Genomic DNA, 22291 nt, shown 5'->3' with positions numbered 1-22291 from the left:
ATCTTTCCTCACTCATTCTCTCCATGTGCCCAAACCATTTCAAAACACCCTCTTCTGCTCTCTCAACCATATATATATATATATATATATATATATATATATATATATATATATTTGTTTTTTTATTATAAAACTTTTGGAAAGAGGGGCAAGTATGAAGTCTGTTGGGGATGAGAGAGCTTGGGAAGTGAGTCAGTTGTTGTTCGCTGATGATACAGCGCTGGTGGCTGATTCATGTGAGAAACTGCAGAAGCTGGTGAATGAGTTTGGTAAAGTGTGTGAAAGAAGAAAGTTAAGAGTAAATGTGAATAAGAGCAAGGTTATTAGGTACAGTAAGGTTGAGGGTCAAGTCAATTGGGAGGTAAGTTTGAATGGAGAAAAACTGGAGGAAGTAAAGTGTTTTAGATATCTGGGAGTGGATCTGGCAGCGGATGGAACCATGGAAGCGGAAGTGAATCATAGGGTGGGGGAGGGGGCGAAGATCCTGGGAGCCTTAAAGAATGTGTGGAAGTCGAGAACATTATCTCCGAAAGCAAAAATGGGTATGTTTGAAGGAATAGTGGTTCCAACAATGTTGTATGGTTGCGAGGCGTGGGCTATGGATAGAGTTGTGCGCAGGAGGGTGGATGTGCTGGAAATGAGATGTTTGAGGACAATATGTGGTGTGAGGTGGTTTGATCGAGTAAGTAATGTAAGGGTAAGAGAGATGTGTGGAAATAAAAAGAGCGTGGTTGGGAGATCGGAAGAGGGTGTTTTGAAATGGTTTGGTCACATGGAGAGAATGAGTGAGGAAAGATTGACCAAGAGGATATATGTGTCAGAGGTGGAGGGAACGAGGAGAAGTGGGAGACCAAATTGGAGGTGGAAAGATGGAGTGAAAAAGATTTTGAGTGATCGGGGCCTGAACATGCAGGAGGGTGAAAGGTAGGCAAGGAATAGAGTGAATTGGATCGATGTGGTATACCGGGGTCGACGTGCTGTCAATGGATTGAATCAGGGCAGGTGAAGCGTCTGTGGTAAACCATGGAAAGTTCTGTAGGGCCTGGATGTGGAAAGGGAGCTGTGGTTTCGGGCATTATTGCATGACAGCTAGAGACTGAGTGTGAACGAATGGGGCCTTTGTTGTCTTTTCCTAGCGCTACCTCGCACACATGAGGGGGGAGGGGGATGTTATTCCATGTGTGGCGAGGTGGCGATGAGAATGAATAAAGGCAGACAGTGTGAATTGTGTGCATGTGTATATATGTATGTGTCTGTGTGTGTATATATATATGCGTACATTGAGATGTATGGGTATGAATATTTGCGTGTGTGGACGTGTATGTATTATACATTGTGTATGGGGATGGGTTGGGCCATTTCTTTCGTCTGTTTCCTTGCGCTACCTCGCAAACGCGGGAGACAGCGACAAAGCAAAATAATGATATATATGTGTGTGTGTGTGTGTGTGTGTGTGTGTGTGTGTGTGTGTGTACATGAGTTATATCAAGTGTTAGAGAGTATAAGTGACTTAGTTTTGTGGTAAATACACGAAATTATGTCGAGACCAAGTGACCTATAAATTGCAGGCCAGGGTGGCAATGCCGAGGTATTGGCTGGTCGTGATGAAGGCTTGTGAAGACGACCATGTCCAGGGTAAGGAGCCACAGTGTAATCCTCTTATTAAGCTACTAATTCTTCAGATATCTTGGACGTATTTTTGGGTTTGTGATCTCAAATATAATGTCATGTGTATGTGAGTTTTTAGGTAGTATGTTCATCAGGTTGCGTTCATATTTGTGTGCCTGTATTTGTGTTCTTGTTTATCATTGTGTTTTTTTTTACTGTGAATGATATTTGTGTTTGTTTACCTGTCAATATGCATGCATGTATTAATGTATACAGATGCGTTTGCGAGCGTCTGAAAATCCGTGTGGCACCAGAAACACGTATTAATGGTATATTAGGCGTAATTCGAAGCATACTCGCATCATTTTATGATATGTTTTGAAGCACTTTACAAAAGTACGATAATTTTCATGTCTTGCATCAAAAAATTACTGAAGGATGCAAAATTGTGGGAGCGATTACGTCTCCATTCCCCTAGGGTGATGCATCTCACTGGCATGAATAACGCCGGTCCTACTGAGATTGAGATGAGGACCTTTGTTATTTTCCTTTGGTAATTATATACCCGCCTCATATTTTATTCCCAAGACCGTCATGCCGACGCGCAAGGCTGTGGTGTAATCTGTAATAGTCACCTCGCTGGTCTACTTAATTCGACATAGACACATTAACAAATTGGGAGAGATGTGCTTAATTCGGGACTTTATTATTGTCCTGGCATTTATTCTGCATGGTTCCGTTTACTAGCTTTATATTTTTCAGTCAATAGTTTTTCTCCAATGTTGTTTATGCGTTTATGCAGGTTTGTCTCCTTTCAAATCATAACGTGCGGAAAAGATATCCTGATGTAATTTTTTTTTCTGGTATGAAACTCGGGAAAGATCCTAGCTTTCCAGGAGATATTCTTATTCACTTTGGCGATAATTTTCTCTGACACTATCGTTAATCAAGGGGACCCCATCATTCTTGTATTAAATAACACACAAACTCTTGTATCTGAGAACATGATTAATCTCGTGCGTCTCCCAGAGATACTGAACTCCTGGTTGGTGTGTTGGTCGCGCCCCGGGCCACTGTGACGTGGTAAGCACGTCAAGCTCATCTGACTGGCTTATTATTCAGTACTGGTGGATGATTGTTTTCTCATGGCCCGTGTTATCATGCGCCCGCTACGAAGTAATTAGAAGGTATATTGCTTTATTACACCTGTCTGTCTGTGTTCCTCCCGAGTGAGGGTGTTATAATTTGTATAATCAACGCTCTCGCTTACGATTACGATTGTCTTGAATAAAATGGAACTATACTGATTTATGACATGGAAATCATAAACGGAGATATATAATGATTTTGTTTACGCGTTTACCCGTGTTAGTAAGTACGGTACCTGTTATGTGTACCCGCCTTCCCACACAGGTATTCTTACTAGGATTCAGCTGAAATTTTGTTAAGTGCATCATATGTATATTAAACATGCATGTGAAGTTATAGTGGCATTAGAAAGGACTTGCAGAAACTTGCATGATACTTTTTCCAGCTTTATTACGTTGCGCAGTATCTATCTGTTTGGTGTAGTCGGTTCCTCTTACAGTTATTTATAGATTAAAATGAAACTTTTTATATATAATTCTGATGGCCATTGGTGAACTTGTCCAAAAATTGTCATGAGCTGCACATAAACACTTCCCACTCCTTTGTGTTAAATAAGAAATAAGATATTAGTGTTCTTTAAATAGACAGACTTGTAACTTCACTTGAATAACCGTACGCACTCACTACAATAAGTGTAGCCTGTGCACACACTGGAGGTACTCGTGTAGTTACGACATGCTCGTCTCCGTTTTAAACCTGACATCAGGAAAGTTTTGATAGACTGGTGCCTTTTCTGTGTCTGTTATATTTCTCTCTCTTGCTTATCTTTCAGACTTGTTTACTGGTGCCCCGCGATAGGGAGCTTGTGCCAGGAATGATGAAGAAAAGACCTCATTCCCTCACATACATCCTTAAACTTTCGTGCGTAATGCACCGAAACCATGGCCCCATGTCCACAGCCAGGCCCCACAGACCTTTACGCGGTTTCTCCTCCTGCTTCATATGCCTTAGTTCAGTGCATGGACACCATGTCGTCACCTGTATACCACATATTTCCCATGCACTGTATCCTGTGCACACCTCTTCACCATCCTTCATATTCTGGCTCCGCTCACTCAAAATCTTTTTTCGCTCCAACCTTACATCTTCACTTTGATCTCCCTTCTCTTGTCCTCTCCACTTTTGCCACATATATCCTGTATGTCAACCTTTCCTCGCTTATTCTCTCTACATATCCAAAGTCTTTCAGCACACCCTCTCAGCACACTCAACCACACTCCTCTAGTACCACACCTCTTTCTTACCGTATCAACGCTTCTCACACCACAAGTTGTCCTGAAACATTTAATTTCCAAACATCCACCCTCTTTCGTGTGTTCTCATACAGCATCGTTGGCGCTACCAATGACTATACAAACGATGATAGGAAAGCGACTGCTGCAACCAATAGAAAAGTGGATAATCAAAGTACGTATTGGCAACTGTGGCCACCTCTCCTGCCCACTATGGTCGTTACGCATATCCTTATTCTTCTTGGGCAACAAGTATTAATCATTAATACACATGGGCAACAAGTATTAATCATTAATACACATTAACGGCAGTATATTGTTTCACTCATCCTGATGTTAGGTAGGTGCGAAGTTTCTCCTTGATATCTTCTCCCAGTACATATATGGTCAATGACAGGAGTACAGGCTTTTATAGTTCCCATCATTCAGTTGACGTATTGGAAATCTAACTTATTTGCTTTTCTTCCAGTCTGCTTTATCATTTATCTGTTAGCAGTATATGCATTTTTTTTAACCTTGTTATGTAACATATTTTGATCACTACTGTCTTTTCTGCGTGTATTACCGTGTATGTTGTTGATCAGTCATATGATTATGATTATCCCTCATCCGCAATCTCTGTATTGGATATTTTTCTCTTTCTTCTCCTAATTTCATTTCTCAAAATTTTTCCCAATTATTTGATATATCATGAATAATGAAATCAACAAGTCACACATTGTACTGCAATTAACAGCATGTTAAGCACACAGACCTTACCAATCACCACTACATAAATAGGATTTCAATAACCACCTGCATACCACATGAATTATGGATACAAAGATTGGCTTTGATGTTTGATATAGCATTACAGTAAGCACTGCAGGCATAGACCTACACTGTAAAATTCAAAAGCATGCACTTACTGAACGCCCAACAAACCAGGAAGCGTCGTGTTTCAGTTTGGAAGATGTCTGTCCAGTCACGTAATTTCTTTGATAAAAAATGATGACTGTAGACCCTGTAGCTTCTGTGCAACTTTTCTGCTCTCTCATTCATAATATAAGGTACACAGACAGCATACTGCCACACGAATCACCTGCAGAAACAGTTACCGCAATCGGGAATTCTTCCCAATTAAGAGGTTAACAAATATGAATAAACGAAAATTCCCATGGTATCACATATTCACAGCTACCGGTTAGGACTATTCTAGATTGTTACTCCTGGGTTATTGGTCAATAAGCGTACGTTAAGAGCAAACAGTAGCACTTACCGATCGTTTCTTTCATATATTGAGTGTGTGTGTGTGTGTGTGTGTGTGTGTGTGTGTTCTGCTCACAACACAAAAGTGAGAACGTCTGACCATGTTTTCTTGTTTTCAGATTGAGGTGTACATGAGAAAAAGCCATTTCGTCTCGCATTATTTTTGAAAAATATACAACTGTAGTCCCTTTTTGCGGATCAGTTCATTGGTATATATCCTGAATGAAATGTATATATTTATGAACATGATGGTGTTTCACAAGTTATAAAGTTATTTTTTTGGGTTACAGAGTAAAATTATGAAAGACGAGTTATGGTCATGGCAAAGCTGTATTTCTGAAACGTGTACTTTGTATACGTGCAGACGAAAACTTAGGCGCCATCCTTCGCCACCTACATTCATTACTCAGCAATATCGTACTCTGAGGTTCCAGTTAGCATTAAAGGTCCTTTATAGCTTTCCTATCATCTGTTTTTAGGCATTGGGAGCTACTATACCTTCAAGGATACCCATTTTCACCTTCCCAAAGGTCGCTTCGTTTTCCACACTTTGCTCGGTGTTCCCAGAACATTCACCCACTCACCCACCTTGTGACTCATCTCCACTTCCACGGTTCCATTCGCTGTCCCAGGTATCTAAAACATCCCACTTTCTCCTTTTTTTCCCAATTGAAACTCGCACTTCAGGTAACCTGTCTCTTTGTACTGCTAAACCTGAATAACCATGCTTTTATCCGCATTTACTCTCACGTTTCTCCTTTCATACACTCTCCCAAATCTGCCACCAACTTCTGCAGTTTCCCATGCGAATGTGTCTCGCTCTCTTAACTTTTTCGGTTACTTCTGATAGATATTCCCCTGGACACTCTCCATGTCAGTGCTGAGTGTGGTAGTAGAGTGCGGTATGTCTGTTCATAGTGCCCACACCACACCAGCTTTATCACTTTCCATTCCTCCCAGTAACCTTGGTAACGTGATTACTTGTCATTACTGTGTTCGTAGTTATGTCGCTCCTTGTTGTCTGAGCATCACCTTGAGGGGTATCGTCTCTGCTGCTTGTGATCTGTCATGGTCCAGGTGTCTGGTCCTTTCTTAAGGACAGGGACGGTGTAACCTGATATATGGTTATCTTTGCATCGAGAGGAATATGAGGAACTATGAGGATCAGATACAGGGCTCATGAGTCTTGACTTTACTTAGAAATTCTTTGTTATCATTCAGTGCATCTGAAACGAGGTTCATGGCACGATCTAGGGTGAACCTAAAACAAAGTTCGAAGCAAGGTTCTTTAGTGAATCTGAAGGTTCATGGTGGGATCTTGGGTGAACCTGAAGTAAAGTTCGCAGCAAGGTTCATTAGTGAACCTGAAGTAAGGTTCATAATGGGATCTTGGATAAACTTTAAGCAAAATTATTAGCTGGGTCCAGCAGTGAACCCGAAGCACGGATTGCACCTGGGTTAATGACTCGTCGTTGTTGGAATGTTGACGGTGCGAACCCGACACTGTCAGGCCGGGTTTCACAGCTGGATATTGGCAAAAAAAAAAAAAAAAAAAAAATTTGGCTAACGTCAGAATTTACTACTACAAGGAATATATAACCTCGTAAAAACAACAAAGTTCAGTTTCTCTCAATTTCACAACTGCATGTGATGCTGTAATCATACATATGCATTCGCCAATAATGAACTGTACAAATAAGAGATACGTTATTGTAAGGTCTTGCTATTGGTTCATCCTCCGTATCGAAGCACCAGTCAACACGCGGTGGGCGGGCTAGTTCAGGCGTCATCAACATTGTACTGATGGAAGATTGTCTTATTTACCTGAGTCCTGGAGAACTGTCGTTTGTTAATTGTGCTCTTTAGTTTATCTCATTTATGAATAAAAAGAAAAGTTTGACCTACTACCGTGTAATTGTACCTTGACGATAAGAGGTAGTTAAGAGCAGTCGTTGTCGCCCAGCAAATGTAAACAAAGCATTGTGGCCGATGATTGGCGCAGCTGAAGTCTCCCATAATGCCACCACCGCTGCCGATACTTCAGATAGAAGTAGGGTAAGCGTCAGCTGGACGAGCGGGTCGCGGTGTGTGTTGATCTCTGTGTTTGTCGAGAAGTATATTCAAACTGGGATGCTGTGGGAAACACCTGATTGTGTGGAAGTGTGCAGAGAATATGTACTGACAACAGCCTAAGTGAGAGTAATGTTTGTGCTGGTATTACATCTGCCAGTACCAGGACTCGTGTTCGTTGCAGGATGTGGCAGGTCAGTGATGTGTGGACACGTTGGGCTCGAACTATCTACGTAAATGTCATGTACACTGTGGTAAATATTTAGATAAGTTCTGAGTTTATATGGTGTGAGGAATATTACTATAATGATCGTTCATACGTGCCACTCTGAGTTGGACGAATATGTTACGATTTTTAAGTAAGAATTGTTAACGTTCGGTCGTATAATGGAATGTTACCCGTGTCTTTGTACCACCACATCCAAAAGGTATTTAAGGGTTATATGTGTATGGGATTATCGTTTCATAATTTTGAAGATGCCTATTTCAGCAAGTAGGTTAACATTAACGCCATTATTATAACTTAGTTTCCTTATAAAGTTTCACAGGTTTTTCTTGAACCTTTACAATACAACTAAACAAGAAATTGTATATTTTTCTTAATTCTGATATATTTTTCTCATTTTTCAGGTATGTTTTGTGTATAATATTTTCGTGTGAGGGTCGTCCGTAATACTCGAACATTTCTGTTGATTCATCATGCTAGAATTTCGCCCACGTCCAGGTGAGATCCTTCATGTATTCTGGGAAACGTTTATTTTTTTCCGCTTATCCATGAAGGAGTTGATTATATTTTTACTTGATTTTAGTGTTTCGGTGTTGATTTCCTCCACTAGTCTTTCTGTAGCTGGTTGTCTGGTCATTTGGGTATTTACGCTAATGTTTTTCTAAAAAATTTCTGATCGATCCAGACTTGCTGCATTCAGATCTGGCTTTCAAAGTCATGTAGGACGTCATTATTTTACGCAGTGCATAAGTTGACTGGAAACGTTACCATTTTCTAATATATAGATTTATGTAACGACCAAAGAAAAATAATGCAGTTATCCATGAACGCATTATATTCATGGTTATTCACAGATAATGTAACCTAACAACGTGCGGTGCCCATCTTGGTCTCCCATCTTCACACCAAAATACAATTAGTAGAAGATTTTCACTTGGTGTGATATTTGTCTTGTTTGTGATTTAGGCGTAAAAACTCCATTTACACAGCAGAAATTGTCATGTCCATTGATGTAAGAGCTTGGAAGCCTTTTTCGTTCTGAAAGTGAAAGTAACAGTAAGCGCGATAAGATATAGCAAACCATTGAACACAACACATCGGTTTTCATGTACAGTAACAAAATCCTGCTTTGCTGTTCCATTACCTCCTCGCTGCCACAACACTGCATGAGGGAAGCGCCACAGGGCTGCTTCAGTTGTCATAAAGCGCAGGACGTATTAAGTATTTGAGTCGCGTTGTTTCTTTATTTTTCATTTTTGATGTCTTGTTAAAATTGTATGTAGGAACTTCGTTTATGCTATTTTTTTTTTTTTAACTATTATTGTCATCGTTATTTCTGGGAGAAACATCGCAGTATTATAATGGAGCAGTTCGTCTTGTTTAAATACGGAAATGACGTAAAATAAAAAGTGTACAAGACCTTTGAGTTCCACACAGTGGGTGGGATGGTTGGGCTTTAGAAAGAGGGGAATACTGGATTACAAATATATAAACTGACACACCACCGTCCTACCTTAACCTAACGTAACTCGAAACGTAATCAATCCCAGCCTAACTTAACATTACGAAGTCTAACGACCCATAACAAGACCAAACACAATTTAGTCAACGTTACGAAGTCTAACGTTAGCCAAGCGTTACCTAAAGATTACCGTTAGTAAGAATATTAACGATTATCAAACCTAACCAAACCTATTGTAACAATTTCTTACCCATAACGAAGGAACCATTAACAAACTTATTGTGAATGATGCAACATGGAGGAGGAATTGATTGAATCGGTAACTCGTCGTGACTGTGATACAAAGACTGGCAGATATCCGACTGCGGGTTTACCATAGACAGGACATCCACCCGATGGTTTACATTATAGTACTGTTATTTTCCTTTCTGCCATATCTTTTTTCTTTTAACTAACCTCGGAAAAGTCCTTGTGATGGTATATTGTTTATATAGCCGCCATGATATCCAGCTAGATGTAACAGTTTTTACTATTATCTAGTGTTTACATTAATTTTTATGGTGTCTTGGATGGTTAAAGGTTCATTGTAGAATAGATCTCTCGTTCTCTAAATGACGACAGAGGACCATACTCTCAAAAGGTTTAGCATAACATCTCGTAGATATGAAGGGTAGTTGGTTGTTTGGGTATTAGGATGATACTAGTAGTCGTCCTAGAGGTAATCTGCCACTTGACTCTTATATATACTGCAAGACGAGGACTGCGTAGTAATGTAGCAGGTGGTACCATCCTCCCGGGCTACGGCAAGTTCACGTTGGGTAACTCGGATATTATCATAATGTTCATCGTAAATTGAATTAGTGTATTATCTCTGCTCATCCTTAACATATCTGCATTTCAGAAGTTAGATTTACAAAGCAGGACGTAATAGGCATAAGTGTTAGTAAGTTCTGTATTGTTGGTCTGCATGACTGACTCTGATAAATATTATTTTCCTCCTAATGCTCTACCGATAGGCGTTTATGTATTCGGTCCATTAACAAATAGTGAAGATTTTCCGAGTTCGGTCATCGCTGCCGGACAGTTGTTACAGTAAATGAACGAAATTTTCGTTGCAGGTTTCCTTGGCGATTTTTTTTTCTTGGATAAGTTTAGTTTTATCGTCTGATACACTTGGATCAGTGTTTCTCAAGCTTTCATGACTCTCGCCTGTTGGCTTTCACGAAATACTCGCTCAACCTCCCCCCCCCCCCCATTTCTTTTGAAGAATTTGACATTTTGTGTTGTGTTTTTAGTATTGAGGATCAGCTAGTTCGTCATTTATGTAGCCTTGTATCGTGAGCATGGATGAAGACAAATTAGATAGAAATAATGTCAAAACATAACATGTATCAAGTGTATAAAGTATTCATTTTGGCCAACACTTAGGTGAGCCAAAGCCAAATTACACCCAATATCATAGAAACCAAAAACACGTTAAATCTTGTAAACCCATTAGAACAAACAAATCATATGCAAACGAATTAAAACTGTCGAATCTAATATTCAATTATTACCATACTGGAATTAAAGGATGATTTGAATCTTGTGCATTCAGCGAGGTGGATGCTGCTGCCATTCTTTCAGATATTATAGGTTTCCGGGATAAAAGAGCACTACGCAAGTAGTTTTCTAGGATTCGTTAGATTACGCTGTTTTGTGTCCAGTATAATGAGAGTTGAAAAGCCAACTTGGCAGAGATAAATAGAAGAGAAAATCCTGAAACGAAGTGCTCCCTCGCCAAGTTTTGGGTAGACTGGGAGTTATTTGACCCAGAGCTCTTCCATACTCATGGTTTCAAACTTATCATTTGCACTCGCGTCGCGCATAAATTCGATGGCTGCTTCTTGCACAGGATTCGTTAACTACCCCCACATCAATGTTAAATGGATACCACGCCAATTTCCAACACAAAGATATGGAAAATGGCGCATAGATTCCTCGGCAACGGAATCCAGATGGGATAGATTTTTTCTTTGTGTCCAGACCATACTGATCATGATCTTTCCTGTCAGAATGGAGTTCCTTGAGATGAGACTATGAAAATGTTCTGCCGTTTCCAAAACCGAGTTTTCTCCTCCTTGAGACCTCTGATTACATCATAATGCACAATGATTGCCTTTCTTGTAATTGTAAATCGAGTTTGTTGATGGTCTCGGAAATATGTACAAGGTACGCTAGTGAAAACTAAATCTTTTCGCTTGTAAATGCGTCATACAGATCTTGTTTCTGGCTTTATTGGGAAGAGTTGCTCTTCATATTTGCCACGTTCATAGAGCCGACTCGACACGATTCCTTTTCAAGGCCAGCGGGCTTCCATGTTGAAGCAGGAGAATTTTATGATCAGCAACTAAATCTGTGCAGAGAGCTGCAAAGAGGCCAGAATATAAAGATCTTCACAAAATAATCAACTTCTATTAACCAATTCAATGAATTGCGTAGGTCATCTTGAAAGATGAATTGCATGTTTTCTTAAAGGGTTTTACCAGCAAGTGCTCATCTGTGGATGAGGCAAGAGTCCCAGTTATGGCTCCATTCTTTTCTTTGACCAATTCTATGAATCCCCAACGAGAGACAAGCATTGTTAGGGCACAGTCATTGGACACTCCGACATACGTTTCCCATGGAAGATAATTTTCTTGGGGAACTTTCAAAGATACTAGAAGCTTTTCACGTGGTCTCCAGTGCTTTCCAGAGAAAGATTCTTTCACAACTCCTTCATCCTCTAATGTAGGATAAACAAGCAGTTGAAAGCTTTGGTCAGCATCAGTGGTTTTGTTGTACTGTTCCAAAGCGCTGGGATTCTCATTTGTATAATTTGTACTTTGTCATGTAGAAGTTCATCAACGCGACGCTTCAGAGTTACCAGAAAGTGACATCTTGGATAACTTTTTGTGGATCTGCGCCAAGCACAATATTTGTAGGTCTCGAGCATGATTTCATTAATCTCTTCAATAGTGAGCCGCCTTTGCTTTGGCAATAAGCAGTGACAACTCGTAAGATGCTTCCACCACTTTGAGCGATTCCTGGTGAAAAGCTCCCGTGGTGTCCACAGTCATGTTCAATTCTGTCTGGCTCCAAAGAACTTCTTTAGCTGGCCTTTGGTTGCTTTGTGGTTTGAATTTCGCGGTAATGACTTTAATATTGTTGTCAGGAATATGTGTGAGGCATTGATAACCAGTGCTCGAGACAACCTGGGCTAGTTAAAGGGATTTTTAAGTAGGAGAAATTTGACATCGTTAAACGTAATAGTTGGGAATAAGTGGTCTTCTGTGAGGAAGGATAAGTGTATGACTTGACTGGGTCAAAGTGGCTGGGTCTACTTTGTATGTGCTGTGCAACTATCTGAGTGTTGGGGATGTGGTTGATAAATACCCTTCCAATGTTTCTAAAAGATGTTGAGTGTCTTGAGGGTTTTGATGTTAAGTGCTATTTTTTAGCCTGTTGACGTCTGTTTTGGGTGTACTTTTGAATTAATGGATTTGCTTCTACAAGTCTTGAGATTGTGTTTTTTTCTCTGCTGTGGTGATTACTGAATTCTTAGGCTCTGTCTAAGGCTGTTCATTATGTGGTTGCTCTGAGGTTGTTCATTATGTGGCTGCTTAGGGTAGTGAGATCCCAGTGTGTTAGGCCTAATCGGTGTCAGTTTTGGTCAAATCATCGACGGTAGCACCAGAGAAGACTTGGTTTTGGTAGCAGGGAAGGAGTAGTATTTTGGGGAGAGTGTGATTTAGAGACTGTTGACAGCTGCATATGATTTGCTGATGTATGTGCCCTATCTCTGTGTCTGTGAATGTGACGGATTGATAATGGCAATTTTTCGCGTATGTATGATTAGTGAGTTTCTGAAAGTGTCCCAATGGGACTTCTTGTAATGATAATGAGGTTATTAGATGAGAGTTGAAGGTAGAAGGGAATGTAATCGGAACCCCATAGAGACCTGGGAGATAGAAATTGAAGGTAATTGCTGCCCCACTGCTGAAGACAATGTCTGGTCTGCTTTTACGTGTTCAAGGAGAGTAGCGGTCAGGCGGTGGTTATTGTAGTAGCCGAACACGTTGGATTGCAATATTTTAGGTATTTTATTTTTGGAAAAAATCAGATGATTTAAGTTTGCATAGATAAGCCAGTTTCATTCGATTGTGATTATTTTTGACGAGTTGTCTGGTCATGGGTCGAGGACGGTCTGGGGTTTGACGGGGAAGTGTCTTCGTCGAGGTATTGAATTTCAATGTTGGAAAGTGTATTGATGGAGAAGTTATCGTATGAGTTAACGGTCTGATTCTGGAGGTCCTCCAGGAAGACCAGGTTCAGTGTGGGGGAGGAAGGAGGAGAGGAATTGACAAGTGGGGACCTGGAGTAAGTGATGGTCTGGGAGGTGATGGGAGTCGTGGTAAAGAATGTAGAATTTTAGGGAAATTGAGGAAAGCTTTGCAGTAGTGCTGGTGGTGGCCTGGGACGTTGGATTTGTGATAGAGCTTAGGGAAGTGGGGATGTCAGGATGATTGGTAAGATTTTTAGTGGGGAGTGAGTGGTTGCTGGGAAGGGAAGCAACAAGTTCAGGAGTCTTTAACGTTGGTAGTTGTTGTGTGTTGTAAGTAAAAAAAAAGAAAAAAAAAAAACTAAAATCGTAACTTTTTTGCTCAGGAAAATGGATTTTAAAAAACCTACATGCATTTTTGTTTGAAGCGTGAGGAAGTCATTGAAATTTGTTTGGAGTTTCTTGAGACTATGAAAAGGTCCAGATGTTTCCGAAGCAGTTTTCTCCTTGAAACTTTTGATTGCATAATACGCTATGATAATTGCGTTTCTAACTTGTAGATTGAGGTTGTTGATACCCAGAAATGTGCAGAAGGTACGCTCGTGAAAACTAAAACTTTTCTCCTGTAAATGCGTCTTACAGTTCTACTTGTTTATGGCTTTATTGAAAAGAATTGCTCTCTATCTTGCGTTCATAGAGCCGACCCTGCATATATCATTTTGAAGGTCAGAGGACATCCATGTGGAAACGGGAGAGCTTTGTGATGAGGTCCAACATCTGTGCAGAGATGCAAAGAATATAAAGAGCTCTTTACAAAATAAACAACTTTTATTGCCAAATTCAACAAATTGTGTAGGTCATTAGGAAGTTGAATTACTTAAGTTTTCTGTAGAGTCTTGGCAGCAAGTGCTCCTCTGTGGATGATGCAAGAGTCCCAGTTACGGATCCATTCATTTCTTTGAACAATTCTATGAATCCGAGCGAGACATAAGCATCGTCAGTGCACAGTCATTGGAGACTCCGACAATCGTTTCCCATGAAATGTAATTCTCTTGAAAAAAAGACTTGCATTGATACCGGAAGCTTTTCATGTGGTCTCCAGTGCTTTCGAGAAAATCATTTCGTATTTCGCAACTCCATCCTCTAATGGAGGATAAACAAGCAGTTGAAAGCTTTGATCAGCATCAGTGGTTTCATCGTACTGTGTTCCAAAACAGTGGGATTATCTGTATCATGATTCGTTTTGTAATGTCTAAAAGTTCATCAACGCAACGCTTCAATGTGTTACCAAAAAGTGAAATCTTGGGTAACTTTTTGTGGCTCTGCGCCGCTAAGCACAATATTTGCATGACTCTACAAGAATGATTTCAAGTCTTCAATAAAGTGAGCCTTCTTTGCTTTGGCAATAAGCATTGACAACTCATCAGATGGTTCCACCACTTTGAACGACTCCTGGTGAAAAGCTCCTGTGGTGTCCAACGTCATATGTTTGAACTCTTTCATTAAAATGTCTGGCTGCGAAGAACTTTTTTACCTTAAGTCTGGGTGCGACAAACTTCTTTAGCTTGCCTTTAGTTGTCTTGTGGTGTGAAGAGCGCGGTAATACATTTAATAGTGTAATCAGGAATGTCAGAAATTGAAAACTAATGTCCGAGGTACCTGGGGCAACTTAAAGGGATTTTAGGAGAAATTAGACACCGTTGAACGTAATAGTTACCAGTAAGTGTATGATTTGATCTGGGTAAAAGTGACTGGGTCTACTTTGTAATTACCGTGCAACGATTTGAGTGTTCTTATAAGGTAAGGGATTTGGCGATACGGTTGCAAAATACACGCCCAGTGTCTCTGATAGAACTTCACAATAACTAGGTTTTGATGTCATGTGCCATGTTTGGGATACGTTACTCTATATATTTCGACTTGTACATTTACTTACGTTTTATTTATATGCCATCGACTTTTACATATACATATGTTTTATATACGTCATCGACTTGTACATTTACTTACGTTCTACTTATATGCCATCGACACTTTAGGTTACGTAATGCTTGAAATGATAATCATAGAAAATGGTAAAAATTAGTCCTTGTAGAAAATGGTAAACATTTTAGGGGTAACAGATACATGTTATGAATTTTTTACGGTTTAAAAAGTTGGGATACGTTTCTCTCTCTCTCTCTCTCTCTCTCTCTCTCTCTCTCTCTCTCTCTCTCTCTCTCTCTCTCTCTCTCTCTCTCTTTATATATATATATATATATATATATATATATATATATATATATATTGACTTTTACATTTATTTACGTTTGATTTATTTGCCATCGACTTGTACATTTACTTACGTTTTATCTATAAACAATCGTCTTGTAAATTTACTTAGGTTTTTTTTATATGCCGTCGAATTATACATTCACTTACGTTTTATTTTTATACCATCGACTTGTACATTTACTTATGTTTGATTTATTTGGCATCGACAGGTTAGGATATGTTAGGCTTTAAATAATAATCACAAAATGGTAGAAATTATTCATTGTTACACCTAAAAAGTTTACCATTTTCTACAAACACGTTATGAATTATCTAGTGTTTAAGAAGTTGGAATACGTTACTCTATATATATGTCTTGTACATACGTTTTATTTACATGCCATCGACAGGTTAGGTTACGTTAGGTTTGAATTGATAATCACAGAAAATGGTAGAACATAGTAATTGTTGAAAATGCTAAAATTTTTAGTGGTAAGAAACATGTGAATTTTTTAGGGTTTAAGAAGTTGGGATACGCTACTCTATATATATATATACTTGTACATTCACTTTCGTTTTTATGAGCCATCGACTTGTAAATTTCCATAAGTTTTATTTATATGCCATCGAATTATACATTCACTTACGTTTTATTTTTATACCAGCGACTCGTACATTTACATTTTATTCATGTGCGATCGATAGTCTAGGTGACGTTGGGCTTGAAATCATAATCACAGAAAATGGTAAGTTATTCAGTGTATACAATGGTAAACTTTTAAGGGTTAACAAACACATGTTAGGAATTTTTTAGTGTTTAAGAAGTTTGGATACGTTACTCTCTCTCTCTCTCTCTCTCTCTCTCTCTCTCTCTCTCTCTCTCTCTCTCTATATATATATATATATATATATATCGACTTTTACATTTACTTACCTTTTATTAACATACCGTCGACATGTACATTTACTTAAAATCTATTTATAAGCCATCGATCTGTACATTTACTTACGATTTATTTATATGACAACGAATTGTAATTTTACTTACATTTAATTTATATGCCATCGACAGGTTAGGTTACGTTAGGCTTGAAATGATAATCACAGAAAATGGTAAAAATTAGTCATTGTAGAAAATGGTAAAATTTTTAAGGGTAAGAAACAAATGTTAGGAATTCTTTAGGGTTTAAGAAGTTGGGATACGTTACATACATTGCCTTGTACATTTACTTACGTTTTATTTATATGCCATCGACTCGTACATTTACTTACATTATATATATAAGCCATTGACTTGTATAACTAGATGGCATATAAATAAACAGTAAGTAAATGTACATTTTCTTACGTTTTGTTTATATGCCAGCGACTCGTACATATACTTACGTTTTATTTATATGCCATCGATTTGTACATTTACTTTCGTTTTATTTGTATGCCATCGACTTGTATATTTACCTACGTTTCATTTATATGCCAGCGACTCTACATTTACTTACGTTTTATTCATATGACATCGACTTGTACATTTACTTTCGTTTTATTTATATGCCATCGACATGTACATTTACTTACTATTTATTTATAAGCTATCGTCTTCTACATTTACTTACGTTATATTTATATGCCATCAACTTATACATGTACTTACGGTTTATTTATATGCCATCGAATTGTATATTAACTTGCTTTCTATTTATAAGCCATCGACTTGTACGAGTCGCTGGCATATAAATAAAACGTAAGGAAATGTACATTTACTTACGTTTAATTTACGTGCCATTGACGGGTTAGGTTACGTTAATCTTGAAATGATAATCACAGAAAATGGTAAAAATTAGTCATTGTTACGCCAAAAAAAGTTTACCATTTTCTACAAACACGTTATGAATTTTTGGGTGGTTTAAGAAGTTGGAATACGTTACTCTATATATATCGACTTGTACATTTACTTTCGTTTTATTTATATACCATTCACTTGTACATTGTTTACGTTTGACTTATAAGCGATCGACTTGTACATTTATTTACGTTTTATTTATATGCCATTAGATTATATATTACGTTTCATTTTTATGCCAGCGACTCGTATATTTACTTACATTTCATTTATATGCCAACTACGTTTTAGGTTACGTTAAGCTTGAAATGATAATAATAGAAAATGGTAAAAATTGGTCTTTGTTACCCCTAAAAATTTTACCATTTTCTACAAACATATTGGATTTTTTAGGTGTAAGAAGTTGGGATACGTTACTCTGCATATATCGACTTTTACAATTACATATCTTTTATATATATGCCATAGACTTGTGTATATACTTAAGTTTTATTTATATGCAATCGACTTACACAATTAATTACGTTTTATTTATTTGCCAGCGACTCGAACATTACGTTTTGTTTATATGTCATCGACTTGTACATTTATTTACGTTTTATTAATATGCCATCGACAGGTTAGGTTACGTTAGGCTTGACATGATAATCACAGAAAATGGTAAAAATTAGTCATTGCAGAAAATGGGGAACTTGTTAGGGATAAGAAACACGTTATGAATTTTTTAGGGTTTAAGGTGTTGGGATACGTTGCTCTATATATATCGACTTGTGCAATTACTTATGTTTTATATGTATGCCATCGACTTGTACATATACTTACGTTTTATATATATGCCATCGACTTATACATTTACTTACGTTTTATTTATATGCCAGTAAATCGTACATTTGCCTTTTATTTATTACCCATCAACTTGTACAAGTCGATGACATAAAGATAAAACGTAAGTGAATGTACAAGTCGATAACATACATAAAACGTAAGTAAATGTACATGCCGTCGACTTGTACATTTACTTGTCGGTCGATAATGGTTCACTGATGTTCACCACCATCACCGTGTGTGAGGAAGGGATGGTCGGCCGCGCGTCATCGAAAGCGAGAGTGAGGAGGAGGAGGTGGTGGCTGGCTGGCTGGTTCGGTTTGTGTGTGGTATGCGCTTGGGGCGGTTAGGTTAGGTTAGGCACGAAAACCATAAGAGTCTTGTCATACTTGTACGAATGCCTGTGGAGTTCTTGGCTCGGTTTGTGTGTGGTATGCGCCTGGGGCGGTTGGGTTAGGTTAGGTTAGGCACGAAAACCATAAGAGTCTTGTCATACTTGTACGAATGCCTGTGGAGTTCCTTGGTCGTAGGAGCTTGATTCTCCTTTTTGTTGTTGGTTTGTTAGGTCTCCCTGTACCGTCGTCTAAGTTTCTGCCTCGGCAAGTACATGCATCCTGTCGCTCGGCCATGCGCGTGCGAATCGTAGTATTAGTGTTCGACCCCAATGCCGCCGCCACAACAACATCAGCGGCAGCTGCATTAGTAGTATCCTCCTTCAATTCCATTAGACCCAGTCTAATGATATCCTTGGTCTGTCTTTTCGAAGACATTTTCTCCGTATGGAACCGTCATGGCCCCCGCTGCAGCACGGGGGAGACGACGCCTTGCCGTTTATGGCTTTTTCCTATTGTGAGAGTTGCCTACCTTCCCCCGACGCTTCAATGCAGCACATTTCCTGAGAATTCCACAAGATGGTATTTTCTCCTTGTTTTAAAAAGGTGCGGGATGTTGTGGTGGCACCTGCTCCAGCCAATTATGATGATGATTAGACGGTGATGATTAGACCAGAGCTTCTGCCTCGGCAAGTACATGCATTATGTCGCTTGACCGTGCGCGTGCGAATCGTAGGTCTTAGTGTTGTACACCAATGCCCCAGCAGCAGCAAAGGGAGGAAATTGGGTAGAGTTGAGAGCTACAGTTGCTACTTTATCCCATCCCAAATACGGATCAACCAGAACCTGATGTGCTGTACCGAACCGTTTGCATACGACTTGCGTATCAGCCTGGGTGCCGTGAGTGGCAGAGCAGTCTCCTCACTGCGATCCACTAAGGTTTAACCCGGAAAAAGGTTAGGGGATTTGTCACGCCAATCGATGGCAAAAGACATATGGATTAAGATGAGTTGTGTATTTGGCCACCGTAACTGGACCTCCCTCTCGCCCTCACTTTCAATGCCGGCGTAGGAGGAGGCTGGCTGGGTGTGTGTGGTACGGAATGTGAGAGCGCGCGGGCGGTGGGGGAAAGGGAGGCGCTTGGTTGGGGGGGGGGGGGGGGTGCCGCCCTCCTCCTCCTCCTCCGCCGCCACCGGCCTGCTCCCTCGCTCACGTACGACAATGTTATTAAAACAACCGCCAATCTAGTGAGTGATGTCAGATTCCACGGATGCAATGTGGGACGATCGACAATGGTTCACTGATGTTCACCACCAACGTGTGTAAGGAAGGGAGGGAGGTGGGTCGGCCGAGCGTCATCGAAAGCGAGAGTGAGGAGGTGGCATGCTGGCTGGTTGGCTCGGTGTATGTGTGGTATGCACCCGTACATTTACTTACGTTTTATTTATATGCCATCGACATGTGTATTTCGCCACCGTAAGTAATCGTACAAGTCAATAGCATTGTACGTATGTAAATGTACAACTAACCTAACGTAAGTGGACCCCCTACGCCGGCATTGAGAGTGAGGAGGGGGTGGCTGGCTGGGTGTGTGTGTGGTATGGAATGCGAGACCGCGCGGGATGTGGAGGTTGGGGGGGTGGGGGTGGCGGTCCTCCTCCTCCCCCGCCACCTCCCGCTCTCTCGCTCGCGTACGAATACGTTACTAAAACAACCGCCAATCTAGTGAGTGATGTCAAACTCCACGGATGCAATGTGGGTCGATCGATAATGGGCCACTGATGTTCACCACCACCACCACCGTGGGTGAGGAAGGGAGGGAGGTGGGTCGGCCGCGCGTCATCGAAAGCGAGAGTGAAGAGGAGGTGGCTTGCTGGCTCGGTGTGTGTGTGTGTGTAGTTTGCGCGCTGGAGGGAGGGGGATCGGCCGCCGCCGCTCTCTCGCTTAGGTTAGGTTAGGTGCGATCCGCTAAGGTTTAACCCCAAAAAGGTTAGGGGATTTGTCACGCCAATCGATGGCAACATCCTACATATATAGATATAAAACACACTCGAGCTATTTTCAACGACAGGCAGGTACTCGAAACTGATGATGATAGAGACAGTGAGGATTGTGTGTGTGTGTGTGTGTGTGTGGTGGGTATGTATGCGCGCTCAGGGAGGGAGCAAAAATGTCAGCCAGCCGATCGCTCCCTTACGTACCTCCTCACCTCAGAGAGGTCCACTAATGATGATGTTCACCACCATACGTATGGAGAGAGAGAGAGCCCTTGGTTAACGGAGGAAAAACTTGGGGAAATTTTTCGTGTGAAAATTTCCCTGTATCCTCCTCCTGTTGGGTCCCTCCATCAGTCGCTCCTTTCCGTACCTCCTCCTCACATCACAGATGTGGGTTCATTGCTGTAGGAGAGAATGTCGCCCCCAAAATATCGTCCCTTACCTCTGCTATAAGAGGAACTATTGATCAGACACGCCACCAGGCATTAAAAGTGGTTTTCCTCCCCTTGTGACTCGTATAATGTTCTCAGGTAAGAAGGAAACTCGCTGCGGACGCTACTGGCGTCGATAATTGTGAGCTGATGTTTCCCCCTTACCTTCCATGCAAGGAAGAGGAGGGTGCAGCAGCAGCAAGGGTTAGCTGAGCACCTTTGTCATGTTTTTCAGCTCCGACCCTCAATGTCCCATAGGCTGAGAGACAAGGAGAGCAAGGTGACGGAGCGTCTCCGGGACCATTTTTGCCCTTCGACACTCTGTGCGTGATAGTCCGAGAGGTAAGGAGCGAAAAGTAACGGAGCGTCTCCGGGACCATTTTTGCCCTCCGACACTGTGTGCGTGGTAACCTGAGAAGTAAGGAGCGAAAAGTAACGGAGCGTCTCCGGGACCATTTTTGCCCTCCGACACTATGTGCGTGATAGGCCGAGAGGTAAGGAGCGAAAAGTAACTGAGCGTCTCCGGGACCATTTTTGCCCTCCGGCACTCTGTGCGCGCTAACCTGAGAAGTAAGGAGCGCGAAGTGACGGAGCGTATCCAAGGCCATTATTGCCCTCCGACACTCTGTGCGCGCTAACCTGAGAGGTAAGGAGCGCAAATTTACGGAGCGTTTCCGGGACCATTTTTGCACTCCGACACTCTGTGAGCGCTAACCTGAGAGGTAAGGAGCGGAAAGTGACGGAGCGTATCCAAGGCCATTATTGCCCTCCGATACCCTGTGCGCGCTAACCTGAGAGGTAAGGAGCGCAAATTTACGAAGCGCCTCTGGTGGAATTTTTGCGCTCCGACACGCTGTGCGCGCTAACCTGAGAGGTAGGGAACGGAAGGTGACGGAGCGCATCCGAGGTCATTTTTGCCCTCCTACACTCTGTGCGCGCTAACCTGAGAGGTAAGGAGCGAAAAGTAACGGAGCGTCTCCGGCACCATTTTTGCCCTCCAACACTCTGTGCGCGTAACCTGAGAAGTAAGGAGCGAAAAGTAACGGAGCATCTCCGGGACCATTTTTGCCCTCCGACACTATGTGCGTGTTAGGCCGAGAGGTAAGGAGCGAAAAGTAACGGAGCGTCTCCGTCACCATTTTTGCCCTCCGATACTCTGTGCGCGCTAACCTGAGAGGTAAGGAGTGAAAAGTAACGGAGCGTCTCCGGGACCATTTTTGCCCTCCGACACTATGTGCGTGTTAGGCCGAGAGGTAAGGAGCGAAAAGTAACTGAGCGTCTCCGGGACCATTTTTGCCCTCCGACACTCTGTGCGCGC

This window comes from Panulirus ornatus, chromosome 5 (genome assembly GCF_036320965.1).
Source record: "Panulirus ornatus isolate Po-2019 chromosome 5, ASM3632096v1, whole genome shotgun sequence".
Taxonomy (NCBI): domain Eukaryota; kingdom Metazoa; phylum Arthropoda; class Malacostraca; order Decapoda; family Palinuridae; genus Panulirus; species Panulirus ornatus.
This window is presented reverse-complemented; position numbering follows the sequence as displayed.